The sequence below is a fragment of the Tamandua tetradactyla genome, chromosome X (assembly GCF_023851605.1).
Source record: "Tamandua tetradactyla isolate mTamTet1 chromosome X, mTamTet1.pri, whole genome shotgun sequence".
NCBI lineage: Eukaryota > Metazoa > Chordata > Mammalia > Pilosa > Myrmecophagidae > Tamandua > Tamandua tetradactyla.
In genome coordinates this window covers 102,955,292-102,974,101 of record NC_135353.1, presented here as the reverse complement: position 1 = coordinate 102,974,101, position 18,810 = coordinate 102,955,292, and the positions used below count along the sequence as shown (strand labels likewise).

Below are 18,810 nucleotides of genomic sequence, written 5' to 3'. Positions count from 1 at the left end.
ATGATTTTATTAAAAACTATCACTTGAGAAAGAAATCTCCTTTCCACAAATAGCATAAAACTGTAGAACGATGAAAATTATTTAAGAAAGCTTAAAAAAGCCTAGTTCCAATTGTTTCTTCCTAAGGGCTATGGCAAAAGTATTTCCTTTCTTCTCTGGGATATCCTTATCTCCCTCCATGATTATCATGTCTAGGTGGATACCTGCTTACCCTGCTAGAACCTGGTACTGGTTTGGCTGGAAGGCTGTGTTTTGGTTTTGGAGCTTATGGTTCCATGGGAGCAGAGGCTCAGCCCCATCATCTCTGTCAAATCTTTGCTGCTGGAAAAAAAGAGGAAAAGAAGGCTCCTGGGGCCTCATATTCAACAGCAGTTTTGGAATCTAGGCTTGTCCTCTCAACAAAGGCCTGTATAAGTTTCCCTGGTATGTCACAGGTGGTGGTGCAGCATTGCTATAAATGCCAGTTTCTGAGCCTCATGGCATAATATGGCCCAAAGTCCTGAACACTGCCTGGTCCAGTTATACAGGCTACAATTTACAGTCCAAGCCAAGCTGAGGCTTCCACTGCCATCCACTGCTGGATTTTTTCCAGTCATTATGTTTCAGTACCGGTTCTGGTTTTCTTGCTCCTGGAAGCATTATGGATTTTTTAATGTGTTCTTCAGCAAATTATGGGTCTTTAAAATTAATAAATTTTAATGTTCTGTGTCAGATCCCATAACATGGGAATACGAGAACATAATATTTGATTTGGAGGAATAGCCTCTTCATTCCAAAAACATTTTCCTTGAATCCCATGACATGGTTCAGGTGGTATGTCTACTGGCTCAGTAGAATATGTCTGGTACAGCCCCAAAATGAAGTCATGGAGCGAACGAGGCTTCCCCAAAACAACACATCTCCTCCCAGACTGTTTCTTCAAGTCTCTTCTGGAGTGAGGTAGAGGTATACCTCTTCCAGAGCAGCTCGCAGCCTCCACTCATTCAGAAATGGCAACAGAACAACAGTTTGCATTGCATATTTCTTCCCATTCAAATCATAGCAAAATCTTCAGGTTAGAAATCAATTATACTAGAATCTGGGTCACTCATGAGCTTCTGCCATGTGAAAGGTAGAAAGTTATCACTTGCAGTTGGGAAAAACTCCCATAAGTTGTTTTGTGCCTTTCTCAAAATCTGAAGGCATGTCAGCAATAACTTCAAAGTCTGAAGTAAACAGTGTGTAATGGAATGGATAATACCACTTCCAGGAAGCACAACCCTGGTAATGAAGAACCCAAAAGAGCCCTTCAACATAAGACTGTACAACTTTACTATGGAATTTATCAGCTGCATCAACATCAAATTTGTTTTTGTAATATCACTGCTTCCAACCAGCTTCCCATAATCTGTCCTTATCCTCTGGCTCAGGTTCACTGTCACTGTCCTCTGCTTTTTGCTTAATTCCTTCTATTGGAGACTGGGAGTCAAGAGAAGTGAAACATCAGTATTAAAGAGATACTGAAGGTCTAGTTATTCTGCATTCTTATTTCATTGGCACTTGTCTTGGATTATTGGCTACTTGAGAACCTGGCGAATGTCTTGAACCCAAGCTTGAGGGGTTAATATTCCACCAGGAGTGAAAGCTGGTTGATCCCTCTTCATTCTTTTTTTTTTTGTCTTATTCTAAAACTGTCCTTATCATCTTCCATTTTTCAAAAATGCTATCCTCAACTTCACCAACTGCTAACATGATCATCTGTACTCTTTGAAGATTGATATAACCATTTTCTGTAAGTTAACCCCCAATTTTGTGTTCCACATACTTGTATATGTTAACCAAACAGTCAGTTGCACCTTCCTTAATCCTTAAAGATGGCAAGTGAGAGAGGAAATAATTTCCCACAGAAAAATCGCGTGAAGACCCAGTCATTGATGCTGCTCTAACACATCAAATGTGAATGACAGGTTGGCCTTGGTAAATCCTCTTTTCAAATACACATGAAGAACATTGAGCTGAAGGAAGACACTCTCCTTCAGAGCAAGGAAGACTATCAGCAAGTTCATCATGCTTTACTTTCTATCCACTTGGCAAACCTTTACAGTCCTTGACCTCAGGTTCAAATTGATTACAAAGACCGCATGGTTTGGGTTTCATTGGTTTTATTTTTATTTTATTTATTTATCTTTTTAACATGAGCAGGCACCAGGAATCGAACCCGGGTCCTCTGGCATCGCAGGCAAGCATTCCTGCCTGCTGAGCCACCGTGGCCTGCCTGGGTTTCTTTGGTTTTAATTCATCTCTAATAATGGTAAAGTTGGGTTCATGTTTAGCAAGGCCAGACATAATGAGATTGGCATCTGCACTACATAAACAATGATGAGAATTTGGAACATGGTTAAGCTGGGCTCTTAGTCTTCTGATATAATGCATGATTTTATGCTCTCCTTCACCAGGAGGAATCGCATCATATGAAATAACTGTGAAATTTCTCCACCAAGGGTCATTATTTAATGATCAGCTATGTAATAGCAAAAGCATTAAGCAAGACTGACCACAATTGTCCAGGTGTAATACAGCTGCTGTCAAATATTGAAAAGTCTGTCGATATACTGAAAAAATTGGAACCATCATTTCATCCTCAGTTTTCTTTTTTTGGTGCTAGTTTGTCTTCAGGATGAGTACAGGGATGGATGATTCCATTCATGTCCAAATACAGATGATCAAACTCTACATCATTTGGATTAGGTTTACTTGAACCATGTGGAATCTTTACTCCACTGCATTCTTTTGCTTCTCTTCCACACGGTTGACAGTGATGGATGGGTAGTTGCAAATGAACCCAGCAGAGGAAATCTGGGACTCCCATTCCCACTGCCTTCTTGCCTCCATGGTTTCTGATGAGAAACTGGCACTTAATCTTTTTGCATTTACTTTTAACTTTTTTATTGTATAGTATAACATACATACAAAGCAAATAAATTGAAAAACAATAGTTTTCAAAACACTCTTCAACAAGTAGTTACAGGATAGATCCCAGAGTTTGTCATGGGCTACCATATGATCATCTCATATTTTTCCTTCTAGCTGCTCCAGAATATAGGAGGTTAGAGGGCTTAAATACTTTTTTATCATCACGATTGTTTTTTTTTCCTTCTTTTTTTTTGTGAAAAACAACATATGTACAAAAAAGCCATAAATTCACAAGCACAGCACCACAATTAGTTGTAGAACATATTTCAGAGTTTGACATGGGTAACAATTCCACAACCTTAGATTTTTACTTCTAGCTGCTCTAAAATACTGGAGACTAAAAGAGATTTCAATTTGATGGCTCAGCATTCATATTCATTTGTTAAATCCTATCTTCTCTGTAAAACTCCACCATCACCTTTGATCTTTCCATCCATCTCTTTAGGGGTGTTTGGGCTATGGCAATTCTAAATTTTTCATATCAGAAGCGTCTGTCACTAATAAGGGATAGGGAGATGGAACTATCTGATGTTCTAGAGAGGCTGGGCTAAGTTTCAGGACCTATTTGGACCAGGGATCCACCTGGAGGTTGTAGGTTTCTGGAAAGTTACTCTAGTGCCTGGAACCCTTGTGGAATCTTATATATTGCCCTAAGTGTTCTTTAGGGTTGGCTGGAATGGTCCCAGTTGGGGGTTGGCAGGTTATGATAAGTAGTAATATCTAACTGAAGCTTGCATAAAAGTAACCTCTGGAGTATCTGAGTATCTCTGCCACTGATACTTTATTAATTACACTGCTTTTCCCCCTTTTGGTAAGGGTGGAATTGTTAATCCCATGGTTCCAGGTCTGGATTATTCCCTGGGAATCAGCTCCCATGTTTCCAGGGAGACTTTCACCCCTGGATGTCATGTCCCATGTAGCGGGGAGGGCAATGATTTCACTTGCAGAGTTGGGCTTAGAGAGACTGAGGCCAAATCTGAGGTACAACAGAGGTCCTCCAGAAGTAAATCTTAGGCATGCTTATAGGTAGTCTAAGCTTCTCTGCTACCTACAAAAGCTGCACAAGAGTAAGCCTCATGATTGAGGGCATGGCCTATCGATTTGAGTGTCCCTAAAGTTTGACACAGTATGAGGGGATTCCTTGATGGTAAGGTTTAATAGTTTCATATTCTTTCTCCCATTCCCCAGGGGATTTTGCCGATACCTTTTGATTATCTGCTTAGTACACTCTAGGATGTACCCAGGCATTACAATAATCTACACAGGATTAAAGGATCTCTTTCTTATTCTATTCTCTCTGTGTTTCAATTGTTCAAATGAGCTATACAGATAGGTTGAGTTAGATTATGCACTATGGAAAATTTCAGTTCCAGACCAAATAAATCTTTCTTTCATTGGTCTCCAAGAGTATGTGTGGTTCTAAAATATAGATACTGTCTTCCTTACTCTTATGTTCTGGATTACTTTAACCCCAACCTGTTTGGCTTCATTCTTATCTCTAAAAATCAGGTTATATATATATAACAGCCTTTCAAAATCCAGAAATAATCATCACCACTCCAGACTTAATGTGTCCACTCTAAAAGCTTCCAATCTAGGCCCCTGTTTTCTTATAAGCATTTTCTAAAGGTGACCATACCATTCTTGTTCTTTTGTTTCTGGCTTATTTTATCTTACCAAATGTCCAACATGTTTATTCACATCATTGCATGCCTCACGACTTTGCTCCTTTTTGTAGCAGCACAACCTTCATTCATAAGTATACACCATCATTCACCAATCTGGTTCTCCATGAGTGCATCCTTCAACCACCTGCATTCATCGGGTGTCATATATAGGTCCATCAGCATTCTCAATTTTAGATAATTTCATTGTTCCCAAGAGAAAGAAAACCAGTAAACATAACCTTACCAAATAGGAAATCTAAACCTCCTCTTAACTCTTGTCCCTCCCCTCATTATTTACTTCTATTTTTGTGTCGTAGCGCTGACAGTTTCCTTTTGAACATAGCTCATAGCATGTAATAGCAGTTTTCCCGCTGTACCCTGGACTTAAACACTCTTTGTACAAGAATCATAACTTTGAAGTAATTCTTGCAAGAATGAATTCATATTTCTAGTGTGAATCAGTGTGACACGTGGGACTATACATCCCCTTTCAATCTCTTTCATCTTCAACATGGTGATACTACTCATAGGCCCACTAGAGAATCACCTTCACTCCTATCTATTCCCTTACATTGGAGTTCAACCTCATTAACTAATGGTCCACCCATCTCTAACTTCTATGTATCTCTAAGTCCCCCATATTCTGTACTATAAGCCTCTGATTACATGTTTATGCTGGTCATAAAAGTGTAATCATATAGTATCTATAATTTTGTGTCCGGCTAATTTCACTCAGCATTATGTCCTCAAGGCTCATTCATCTTGTCATGCGCTTCAGGACATCATTTTGTCTTACTGCTGCATGATATTCCATCATATGTACGTACAACATTTTGTTGATCCACTTGTCTGTTGATGGGCATTTAGTTTGCTTCCATCTTTTGGCGATTGTGAATAATGCTGCTAGGAACATCCGTGTGCAAATGTCTGTTTATGTCATTGCTTTCAGCTCTTCTGGGTATATACCAAGTAGTGCTGCTGTCGGGTTATAGGGCAACTCAATATTTAGTTTCCTAAGGAACCACCAAACTGTCTTCCATAGTTGCTGCACTATTATACATTCCCACCAGCAGTGCATAAGTGCCCCAGTTTCTCCACATCCTCTCCAACATTTGTAGTTTCCTGCTTGCTTAATAGCACCCATTCTTATAGGTGTGAGGTGGTATCTCAATGTAGTCTTGATCTGGATTTCCCTTACAGCCAGTGAAAATGAGCACATCTTCGTGTGCTTTTGAACCATCTGTATTTGTTCTTCAGAAAAATGTCTATTTATATCTTTTGCCTATTTTATAATTGGGTTGTTTGTTCTTTTGTTGTTGAGTCCTATGATTTGTTTTTATATACAGGAAGTCAAACCTTTGTCTGACGTGTGATTTCCAAATATTTTTTCCCATTGTGTTGGCTGCCTCTTCATCTTTTTTACAAAGCCTTTTGAGGTGCAGAAGGATTTGATTTTGAGGAATTTCCATTTATCTTTTTTTTCATTTTGTTGCTTGTGCTTTGGGTGTAAAGTTTAGGAAACTACCTCCTATTACTAGGTCCTGAAGGTGTTTTGTTACATTATCTTCTAGAAGCTTTATGGTGCTAGTTCTTATATTTAGGTGTTCGATCCACTTTGAGTTAATTTTTGTGTAAGGTGTAAGGTAGGGGTCCTCTTTCATTCTTTTGGATATTGATGTCCAGTTCTTCCATGCCCAACTATTGAAAAGATGGCACTTAATCTTATTGGGACTCCTTGTACATAACACATTGTCTACCTCTTACAGCTTTCAGAACTAGCTCCTTTTCCTTGGAATGAGACAGTTAAACTACTATATGTCTAGGCAAAGTGTGGCTCTCTTTGAGTTCATCCTGCTGAGGTTCTTGGGATTCTTGAATGCTTACATTTATGTCTTTGGTTGAATTTAGGAAGTTTTTGCCATTATTTCTTTGAATATTCTCTGTGCCCTTTTTTTCTTTCTTCTCTTTTTTGGGCATCCCATAATGAATATATTGCCATGCAGTGATGGTGCCTCATATGTCTCTTAGACTTTTTGTTTTTCTCAATTCTTTCTTTTTCTGTTTACAGCCTAAATTCTTTAAATTGTCATTATCTTCAAGATTACTGATTCTTTCTTCTGTAAGTTTCCATCTGCTGTTGAAACCCTCTAGAGAATTTTTCTTTTCAGTTATTATGCTCTTCAACAGTATTTCTGTTTTGTTCCTTTTAAAATTTCTACTTCTTTATTGAGATTCTTATAATATCCATGGGTTGTTCTCCTGTTATCCTTATTTCTTTCTCCAGTTTTCCTTTATCTCCTTGAGTATATTGAAGATCAGTTTTAAAAAATCTTCCTCTGGTATGTCCAAAGCCTTGTCTTTTTTTTCACGGTTTCTGGATTTTTATCTTGTTTTTGGATGGCCCATCATTTCCTATTTCTTTGTTTCTCCTGTAATCTTTGTTGCTTCCTGGACATTTCAAAAGAAATAATGAGTTAACTCTCAACTTCAATCCTTGGGCTATCCGTTCCTTAAGTTTATTTCCAGCAGGTGATATATCAGAGATTTCCTTAAGTGCCAAGAGCTAGCAAAAGCTATCAAAGCAAAGAAAAAAATGTTTTTATCAGTCTTAAAATTTTTGTTGGCTGGTGTTTTCCTTCAAAATTTAGCTCTCTTATCAAGAATTTCCAAATTGAAAGTGAAGTGTGGAGACAACTCCATCTTTTCTGAACCTGAGTCTTTGCATGGGCTTGTATTCTCTCCTGTCCATAGAAAGTCCCCATATGTCCCCTCAATATCCTCATGTTTGCTTTCATGTCTGCTCAAATAAATATCTTGAGCAGACATGAAATCAAACATGAGGATATTTCAAAGGGTTGGGTTGAACAATGAGAATTTATTGGCTCATATTTTTGAGGTTAAGAGAAGTACAAAATCAAGGTGTCATCAAGATAATGCTTTCTTCTAGAAAACACTAGTGTTCTGGGGATGTCTCCTGGCAATCCTTGGTCTTAGACTTCTCTGTCATATGGTAGTGCACATGATGGCCTCTCCATATGGTGTGGTGGTTTAGAGTTATGTACTCCAAAAAAGCATGTTCTCAAACTTAATCCATTCCTGTGAGTGTGAACTCATTTTAAGTTGGACCTTAGTTAAGGTGTGGCCCAACTCAATCATGATGGGTCTTTTTTTTTTTGACAGTAGACTTGCCATTTGTTGTTACATATTAGAAGTCAGTAGCACTATAAAGACCTGATTAAAACATAGGTGGTACTGAAACCACCTACACTTGTGTGGGTTTTCTTTTTCAGGATTTTAAAAAACTTTTTAATAGTATAATATAATATATTTACAAAGCAAAGAAAGAAAAAAACAATAGTTTTCAAAGTATGTTTCAACAAGTAGTTACAGGACAGATCTTGAAGTTTTTAATGGGTTATCATGCCATCATCTCAGATTTTTCATTCTAGCTGCTCCAGAATAGAGAAGGCTAAAAGGAATAAATTATCTTTTTATCCTCACAATTGGATTTTTTCTTTTTTATGAAAAATAATATACATACAAAAAAGCAATAAATTTCAAAGCACAGCACAATTAGTTGTAGAACAGATTTCAGAGTTTGGTATGGGTTACAATTCCACAAATTTAGATTTTTACTTCTAGTTGCTCTAAGATACTGGAGACTAAAAGGAATATCAATGTAGTGATTCAGTAATCATATTCATTTTCTGAACTCTATCCTCTCTGTAAATGCCACCATCACCTTTGATCTTTCTATCCCACTCTTTAAGGGTATTTGAGCTATGGCCATTCTAACATTTTCATGTTGGAAAGGGCTGTCAATAATATGGGGTAGGAAGATTAAACTAGCTGATGTTCTGGAGAAGCTGGGGCTTCTGGATTTCAGGCCTTATCTGGTTCAGGGACCCATCTGGAGGCTGTATGTTTCTGGAAAGTTACCCTAGTGTATGGAACACTTGTAGAATCTTATATATTGCCCTAGGTGCTCTTTAGGATTGGCTGGAATGATTTTGGTTGGGGGTTGGCAAGTTATGGTAGGTAGCAATGTCTAACTGAAGCTTACATAAGTGTGACCTCCAGAGTATTCTTTCAATTCTATTTGAACACTCTCAGCCACTGATACTTTAAACACACATTTTTCCCCCTTTTGGTCAGGATGGAATTGTTCATCCCACCAGTGCCAGGGCAAGACTCATCCCTGGGAGTCATCTCCCATGCCACCAGGGAGACTTTCACCCCTGAATGTCATGTCCAACATAGGAAGGAAAGCAATAATTTCACTTGCATAGCTGAGCTTGGAGAGGGTGAGGCCACATCTGAACAACAAAAGAGGTCCTTCAGAAGTAACTTTTAGGCATACCTAAAATCAAATCAATATGCTTGGCCTATTGATTTGGGTGTCCCTAATGTTTGATACAGCATCAGGGAATTCCCTGATGGTAAAGCTTAATAGTTTCACATTTTTTCTCCCATCCTTCAAGGGACCTTGCCAATAGTTTTTGATTATCTGCTTATTATATTCTGGGATGCATCCAGGAATTACATTAAACTATACAGGATTAAGGGCCCTCACTCTTATTCTGGGCTCCCTGTGTCTCAATTGTTCAAATAAGCTGCTCAGACACATTGAGCTAGATTAGCTGCTACAGAAAATTTAGGTTAGAGAGAAAAACCTTTCTACCTTTGATTTCAAAGAGAAGGTGCAGTTCTAAAATATAGACAATGTTTTCCTTACCCCTGTGTTCTGAATTACCTTAATCCCAACCTGATCAGCTTTGTTCTTATCTATCAATACCAGGTTAGAGACATATAAAACAGCGTCTCAAATCCAGAAATAATAATGACCACTCCAGACTAAATGTGTCTGCTATAAGAACTTACAATCTAGGCCCCTGTTTTCTTAAAAAATGTTCTAAAGAAAATCATACAATAATGGCTTTTTTGTTCGTGGCTTATTTTGCCTCACCAAATGTCCCACAGTTTCATTCACATCAATGCCTGCCTCATGACTTTGTTCCTTTTTGAAGCAGCACAATATTCAATCATATGTATACACCATCGTTCAACAATCTACTTCTCAGTCAGTGCATCCTTTAGGCACCTGCATTCATTAGGCATCATGTAAAATGCCCAAAGTTGACAGTCCATAAACACTCTCAATTTTAGATAATTTCATTGTTCCCAAGAGAAAGAAAACCAATAAACACACCTTCACCAAACAGAAAATCTAAACCTCCCCTTAACTCTAGTCCCCTCCCCCATCATTTAGCCCTGCTGTTGCTGTGGTACTATTGATGTTTTCTTGTCTTTTTAACCCACTCTTTAGGAGTATTTGGGCTCTGGCCATTCTAATTTTTTCATGTTCAGAGGGGCTGTTGATAATATGGGGTAAGAAGATGGAACTAGCTGCTGTTCTGGAGAGGCTGGGCCCTCTAGGTTTCAGGACTTACCTGGTCCAGGGACCCATCTGGAAGCTGTAGGTTTCTGGAAAATTACTGTAGTGCATGGAACCTTTGTAGAATCTTATATATTGCCCTATCAGGATGAATCTTAATCCTACTTCTGTGGTCATTTGTAAGCACAATGAAATTCAGAAACACAGAGAGAAAGCCTTAGATGGAGCAACCAGAAGCTGACAGTCAGCAAAACCCAGAAAATAATGGAGAAGCCAAGAAGGGCCACCACATGCATTGCTATGTGATGGAAGAGTGAAGGACCAAGGATCCCTGGCACCCAGTCCTAGAACAGTCTCTGAGGGGAAATGTTCATGGGGATGTCTTACACTGCTATTTTGATATCACCCTTCCAAGTGAATGTCTTATAAACAGCAAATAGGTCATATCATTTTTTAATCTGCTCTGTCAGTCTCCGCTTAAAAACTGGTGCATTTAGAACATTACTATTTAAAGTAATTACTGGTATATTAAGGATTTTGTTTTGTTTGCTTTGGCAGGCATGAGGAAATGATATATTAGGTTTTAATATGCCATTTATTATTTGTTTCCTGTTTCCTCTGTTTCTCTTTCCTTATCTTCTTGTGCATCATTGGAACATTTATTTAAGATTCCATCTTGATTCATTTTTGGTGTTTTAAAGTGTACTGATTTGTGCAATGATCTTACTGGTTTCTATTGGTAATACAGCATGCATATGTAACTTATCACTTACAGCTGGTATCAACATTTACCACACCAAATAAAGTCTGGAAACCCTACTTCTATTTAGTCCCTTTACCTTCCCTTTTTTTTTTGCATATTATTGTCTTGAGTAGCAAATGGTGGTATACTTTAATTTCATTTATCAATTATTATTTGTAAAACTCATGAAGATAGCCTATTGTATATACCATATTTATGCTCTTTCTATTGCTACTGCCTCTTTCCTGCTGCTCTAAGAGTCCTTTTATTATTTCCTTTCTGTTTGAAGTGCATCCTTTAGAAATCATTGAGGGGAGGACTGCCAATGACATATTCTTTTAGTATTCCTTAATGCGAAAATATCGTTATTTCACCTTCCTTCCTGAAGGATATTTATGCCAGGTTTCTAATTCATAGTTGACAGTTTTCTATCAGCACCTGAAAAAATATGCCATTTGCTTCTGATTTCCATGTTTCAGATAGAAATCTGCTATCTTTCAAATTGGTGTTCCCCTATTGATAATGTATCCTTTCTCTCTGGCTGCTTTCAGGATTTGTTCTTTGTCTTTAGTTTTCAGAAGTTTAATAATGAAATGATGACAGGATTTTATAGGGGCTATCCTTTATAGGGTTCATTCAGCTGCCTGACTCTGTATGTTTATGTCTTTCTCCTGATTTAGAAAGTCTTCAACCATTATTTCTTCAAATATTATTTTAGTCTCACTCTCTTTTCTCCCTTTCTGGGACACCAAGGATATGAATGTTGGAATTTTGTTATTGTTCTACAGATATATAAAGCTCTTTTCATTTATTTTCAGTCTATTTTTTCTCTGTAGTTCAGATTGGATGAATTCTTGTGACCTTGGGTTCACTGATTCTATCTTCTGTCATCATCTCCACTCTGCTATTGAGCCCATCTAGAAAATTTTCAATTTCTGTTATTGAATTTTTTCTAATTTCTATTTGGTTCTTTTTATACTTTTTATTTATTTGCTGTGATTTTCTATTATCATGTGTTTCAAAAGAATTTATGCTTGTTGAAACATTTTTATGATGGTTGCTTTAAAATTCTTGTCAAATAATTCAAATGTCTGATATATCTGTATTGGCATCAGCTGATTGTCTTTTCTCATCCACATTGTGATTTTCCTGGTTCTTGCTTTCATGGGTGATTTTTTTAATTGTATCCTGGACATATTGACTGTTAAGTTAAGAAACTGATAGGACATGGGTCCTGGCATACTTTTGTGTGCTATGGTACTAATGACAATTTCATTTCAGAGCCTTGTGAAATCTGCTTTATCTGGTATAGCTGGGGTTCCCACTGGTCTGTGCTGGTGCTACTTAAAAGGACAGAAGGAGTTTCCCCAGGCCATCCCATCAGGATGAACAGTGCTTTCTAGACCTCACCACTTGCTGGAAGGATCCTCTTTGCCAGGGCCACCTGGCCACTGGGTATCTTTCAATGGTGAAGGATAGCCTAAGGCCTTTGTGGACAAACCGGCTTCCAGGCATGATGCTTGTTATGGTGAGACCCCTCCCACTGGTACCATCCAGCTGCTCATTTTTTTTGTGGGGAGTGAGTGTCAGATCTGGTGGGGCAAGAGAGCATTCTGGCCATTCATTTTCCGTGGGTCTCCCAATTGATCTCCCTTGCTGAAGTTGTCTATTTCATCTGCAGTTGTCATTGAGATTCCCATTCCATCCAGAGAAGGCATGACCCTACCTGGGCCACCTTCTGCTACTTGGTTGAGTCAGTTGACACAAGGCCTAGGTAGCCTGCATATATTTAGTTGGGAGTCATACAATGGTCTGCCACTATGTTTTTCCTCTAGTACCAGGATGTCTCACCAGTTTGCTTTATTCTTTCCACCTTAAGAGTTCTACTTTGATTACCTCTTTTATTATTTCCAGGGTTTATCATTGTATTTATTGGAGAAGAAAAGGGAGAAAAGAGTCTATGCCATCTTACCTAGACCCTTATGTGTTCATTTGTTTTCTTTTTATATTTATATTATTTGTCACTGACATTCTCCATCTGTGCGATTGTTATAGTCATCTTTTCTTTTCCTGTTTACAAAAACTGCTTTAGCCCTTCCAGGACATCAACTAGCTCCATTCCACATCCCATATTATTGACAGCCCTTCCAACATGAAAATGTTAGAATGGGCATAGCCCAAATACCCCTAAAGAGTGAGAAAAAGATCAAAGGTGATGGTGAAGTTATACAGAGAAGGTCGAGTTTAACAAATGAGTATGATTGCTGAATCATTATATTAATATTTCTTTTAGTCTCCAGTATCTTAGAGCAGCCAGAAATAAAAACCTAAAATTGTAGAATTATAGGACGGGCCATGGTGGCTCAGCAGGCAAGAATGTTCGCCTGCCATGCCAGAGGACCCAGGTTCGATTCCTGGTGCTTGACCATGTAAAAAAAAATTGTAGAATTATAACTAACACCAAACTCTGAAATCTGTTCTACAACTAATTGTTGTGAAATACCTTGAAATTTATTGCTTTTATGTATATATGTTACTTAAAGAGAAGGAGGAATATTACAGAGAAGATAAGATTTAGAAAATGAATATGACTGCTGAGTCATTATATTGATATTTCTGTTGGTCTCCAGTGTCTTGGAGCAGCTAGAAGAAAAATCATGGAACCATAACCTATACCAAACTTTAAAATCTGTTCTGTAACTACTTGTTAAAATGTACTTGGAAAATTTATTGCTTTTTTGTGTATGTTGTATTTCATGATAAAAATGTTTTTTAAAAAACTGTTGTAAAGTCTTTTTCTACCAATTCAAACATATGAATTATCTCAGGATGGTTTTATTGACGTTTTTCTTCATATTGGGTCATATATTCCTTTTCCTTCATGTTTACTATTTTCTTTTGTTTTATCTTTGACTTTATGGATTATATAGTGTAGAGACCATAGATTCTGTTATAATCCTCCGAAGAGTATTGACTTTTATTCTGATGGGTAGATAAATTACTGGCTGGTAACACTGAACTCATAAGAGCTTGATTCTATACTTTGTTAGGGTAAATCTGTTTCAATTTTCCTTTTAGTCTTCATACTTGGACATAGTCTTTACTTCTAAGGCAAGGGACTTCTGGCATTTCAATGGAAACTTTTAGATATTTACCAAGCCTCTTTTTAAGGGGCTTCATCCATGGTTCTCTTTTTTCCAGACTTACCTCCTTAATTTCCAACTGCTCTGGCAAGTCCAAACTCTGTCCTGTGACATTTCAAAACAAAAATAGTGTGGGTTTCTACCTGAATTCCAGTTCCTGTCTGTTTTTGTTCAATTTCAAATCCATTCAAACAGTTGTAGGTTTTTTTTCAAATAGAAGTTTTAAAACATATTTTGCTGTGAATTTATAATTATTATCTGTGGAAAGGTTATTCAGATAAAAAAAACTAGTCTGCTATTATTGGAACTGGAACACCTCTCCCTACTCTCTTAACTCAGAGTCTCATTATCTCTGATCTAGGCTAAATAGACTCCATACTGACTTCTGTGCCTCAAGTCACATGTTCTCATAATCCAAGCTATATATGACTGTCAGAATGACTTTTTGAACATGCAAATCCTATACTGGTATACTGATTACAATTATTCAGTGTTCCTTCCCTCCAAAATATTTAGGGCAAAGTTAAAATTCCTTGGCATGACCAGGTCCCTGCTTACCTCCTCAGCTTTATATTTGAACAGCTGCTCACCAACCCCCTTGACATCTGTGCCCTAGCCATACTCAATTCTTTACAGTTTCTCTAATATTCCATGCTATCTTGCTTTGGGGTATTTACACACTGCCATCTCCCTGATAGTAAAGCAAAAAAGAATTAAAGAAAATATAGGGTAATGATAATGATAATAGTTGACAATTACTTAGTGCATTCTATGTGCTAGTCACTGTACTTTATACTTTCAAAGTACGTTCTCATTCAGTACTCACAACAACTTTAAGAGGCAAGTAACTTTGTAATCTTCATTTTACAAATGAGAAAACCATGGCACAAAGATATTAAGTGGTGGCACAGGGCTATGAAGACAGAAAGTCTAATTCTAGAAACATACTATGCTCTATTGTCTCCCACTTAAGGAAAGTATACTTATAAGACTTCAAAAGGAAATAACTAAGATTGCCCTGGAGAGTTAAACTGTTATATTAACATAATACAAATATCAACAGAGATATGCAAGGCCACCTTAATAAGAGAGAATCTCTCCCTTGCCAGCAAGAAATTATTGTAATTTGAATAAAGTCATTGGCATATTTAAATAAAGAATGTATCAAAGAGTAGGGAAGCTGGTAAACTATGGATGCATATGCAAAATAGAACCGCAGAAAGAAACAATAACAACAACAACAAAAAAAACATAAGCAACTCCCTCTAGGCACTTTCCAAGGTATATGGTGCTCTGATTTAAGGACTTGACCCTGATAATAAGCATAATTACTGTGCAGAGGGATATTTAAAGTTTTTTTGATCAGTTGCTGTTATCTATTTAAAGAATTCAACAAGCTCCTTTTGCTTTCATTTCATACCGACTAAGCAAGCTTCTGATTATAATTTTGACTTTTGTGCAATGTGCCTCCAGGAAGAAAATGCACAGAAAAGATTTATGTGCATGTATTGCAATCATGAAAGGAACCAATATAAGAGAGCATGCTGAAGATGGAATCATGCCTTGAATGGAAGAGAAAAAGATGGAAGTAACCTGCGTCCTACATGACATTATAGACCCACTGATTTAAACAGCCTGGAACCTCCCCTATATCTAGAGTGCTTGTTATGGCTCATGATACCCTTGCTGGCCCCTTTCCCACCTCCCTCCCTAGTGAGGGGTGTATCTTGCCTACATGCCCATTGTGAGTTCCTGGAGATGTTCTAAAGAGAACATAGTAACCCCTATGCACATACTAGAATGCCTGCATGCCAATAGCCATTTATCAGGTGGTAGCCAAGAAAATCTCTGGCTTGCCTTCCCAGAATTTGCCTGTACATAGAATCAGTTTGCAGACAACCAAAGAAGTATAAGAAACAATTAAGTCCAAGTGGCCTGGGGAAATGGATTATCTGCTTTAACACATAAAATGGAGATCCTGGGGTGGGGGGAGTCTGCTTCAAAGGATATAGAAGGGATCTTGGATTTCTATAAAAGCAGATTTGTAAGGCCAGGAATGAACAGATGTAGGCTCATAAAAGAAGAACAAGATGTAGGTTCATAAAAGAAGACTCTGCACTTCACTTTCTCCGTGGACTGATATTCTTGATTGGAAGGCTAAACTCTGAAGGAGAGTACCAATCAACACATTGCTAATTTGCAAAGGCTGTCTAAGACTTTTTTTTGTCTTGGTTTTTTTTGCCTTTGTTTGCATATGGGACTCAAGAAAATCTCTGACATTTCACTAGCTGAATATAACTTAAAGAATAGACAGCTCAAGGACTAAATTCCAGAATTAACACATTAAAACATTAGAATGTACTGTGTGCAACAAAAATTCCAGGACAAAGAAACAGGAAATGATGGGCTATTCAAAGGAACAAGATAAAAATTTAGAAAGCATGAATAAAGACCATATTTTGGACATACCAGACTAAAACTCTTAAAAAGTTATCTCCAATATCATCAAGGAGAGAAAGGAAAACAGCAGTAAAGATAAGAGAATATCAGGAAACCAATGTCAGAACAATGTGAGAATCTCAATAAAGAGCTAGAAATTTTTAAAGGAATCAAACACAGATACTGGAACTGAAGACCACAGTAACTGAAATGAAGAATTCCTTGGAGGGTTTCAACAGCAGATTGGAGTTGACAGAAGAAAGAAAGAAGTGAATTTGAAGCTAAGACAATTGAAATGATTCAGTTGAGGGGCAGAGAGGAAAAAAGAATGAAAAAGATTAACAGAGTTTAAGACAACAACATTGAGCAAACCAACATATGCATTATTGGAGTCCCAGAAGGAGAAGAAGGAGAGAAATGAGCAGAAGGAATATTCAAAGAAATAATTGCATAAAATTTCTGAAATTTAATGAAAGACATAAATATACACATTCAAGAAGCACAATGAAACCCAAATAGGATAAACATGAAGAGGACCACACATCGTAGACAAACTGTCAAATGCCAAGGAAAAGGAAAGAGTTCTTTAAGTTGCAAGAGAAAAGCAATGTGTTATGTATAAGGGAATCCCAATGAGATTAGATGACAATTTCTCATCAGAAACTATGGAGGCAAGAAGGCAGTGGGATGAAATAGTTAAAGAGATGAAAGAAAACAATTGCCAAATAAGTATTTTATATCCAGCAAGACTACTTTTGAATACAAAAGGGAGATTAAGACGTTCCCAGAAAACAAAAGCTGAGGGAGTTCATCACCAGTATACCTATGCACAGCATTAAGAGAGTTCTTAATTTTGAAAAGAAAGGATACTAGATCCTTTCTAGGCAGCAGATTGAAGCAGCATAAAGAAAGACCTATGGTAAATGTAACCATATGGGTAATTTTAAATGCCAGGAATATTGTATTTTTTTTTTTTTGGTATGTAACTCCACATTTTACTTCTTACAGATTCTAAAATGCAAATACACAAAAGTAATGATAAATCTATATCTTGGGATATACAGAGTATCAGGAGATAATTTGTAATAAGTACAAGTAAAAGATGGGGAAATGGAAGGATATAAGAAGAGTGTGTATGCAATTGAAATTAAGTTGGTATCATATCAAACATGATTCTTATAAATTTAGGATGCTAAAATTAAGCCCCATGGTAACCACAAACAAAATATCATAAAAATATATATAGAAGGAAATGAGAAAGGATTCAAAACAGTACACTAGAAAAGTCATAGAAATATCAAAGTAGACATCATTGGAAGAATGAGGGACAAAAAGGATTAAAACCTGCAAAGACCAAATAGCAAAATGGCAGAAAAAAAAACACCTTCATTATCCAGAACTATTTAAGTGTAAAGTTAGTTAAACTCTCCATCAAAAGACATAGATTGGCAGATTGGATTTAAAAGCATGACTCAACAAAATGCTGTTTACAAGAGACTCACCTTAAAGTCAAAGACACAAGTAGGTTGAATTTGAAAGGATGGAAAAATATATACCATGCATATAGTAACCAAAGGAAATCTGGGATAGCTATATCAATATCAGATAAAATAGACTTTAAAAGTCAAAATATTGACTCAAAAATTTTTTTGAGTCAAAAATATTATGAGGAGGTGTAAAGCTGCCTGGCAATGTGGGACAGAAATCCGAGAATGAGCTGGGACTCAGCATCAAGGGATTGAGAAAACCTTCTTGACTAAAAGGCGGAAGAGAGAAATGAGACAAAATAAAGTGTTAGTGGCTGAGAGACTTCAAATGGGGTCGAGAGATTATCCTGGAGCTTATTCTTACACATAAAAAACAAAACAAAACAAAATATTATGAGGGACAAAGAAGGATACAATATACTGATAAAGTGGTCAATTCAACAAGAAGAGATAACAATTACAAATATATATATGCACCTAATAGCATAGCTCCAAAATATATGAAGCAAATATTAAGAGATTTGAAGGAAGAAATAGATGCCTCTACATTAATAGGAGATTTCAATATTTGACTTTCAAAAATGGATGGAACTTACAGACAAAGATTGATAAGGAAATACTATAAATCAACCAGACCTAATAGACATATAGAAAGAGCACTTCTCCTTACAGGAGCAGAATATACATTCTATTCTTGTATTCATGGGTCATTTTCCAGGACAGACCACATGTTAGATCACAAAAAGTCTCAATTAATTAAAAACTATTGAAATCATACAATGTGTCTTCTCTGACCACAGTGGAATGAAGCTAGAAATCAATAACAGGGACAGAAATGGAAAATTAACAAATATAAGAAATTAAACCATGCACACTTTAGTTAACATTTTTTTATTGTGAAATATAACATATATATATAAGAAAGTAATAAATTCCAAAGTACACTGTACCAAGTAGTTATAGAACAGATTTCAGAGTTTGGTAT

General features: G+C 36.9%; 1 pseudogene; it reads right to left on the bottom strand.

The window, feature by feature from the left end:
* Window positions 1-101: 101 nt before the first annotated feature.
* The window catches only part of LOC143671977 (5'-3' exoribonuclease 2-like), a 29,514-nt pseudogene continuing 10,805 nt past the window's right edge, over window positions 102-18,810 (bottom strand).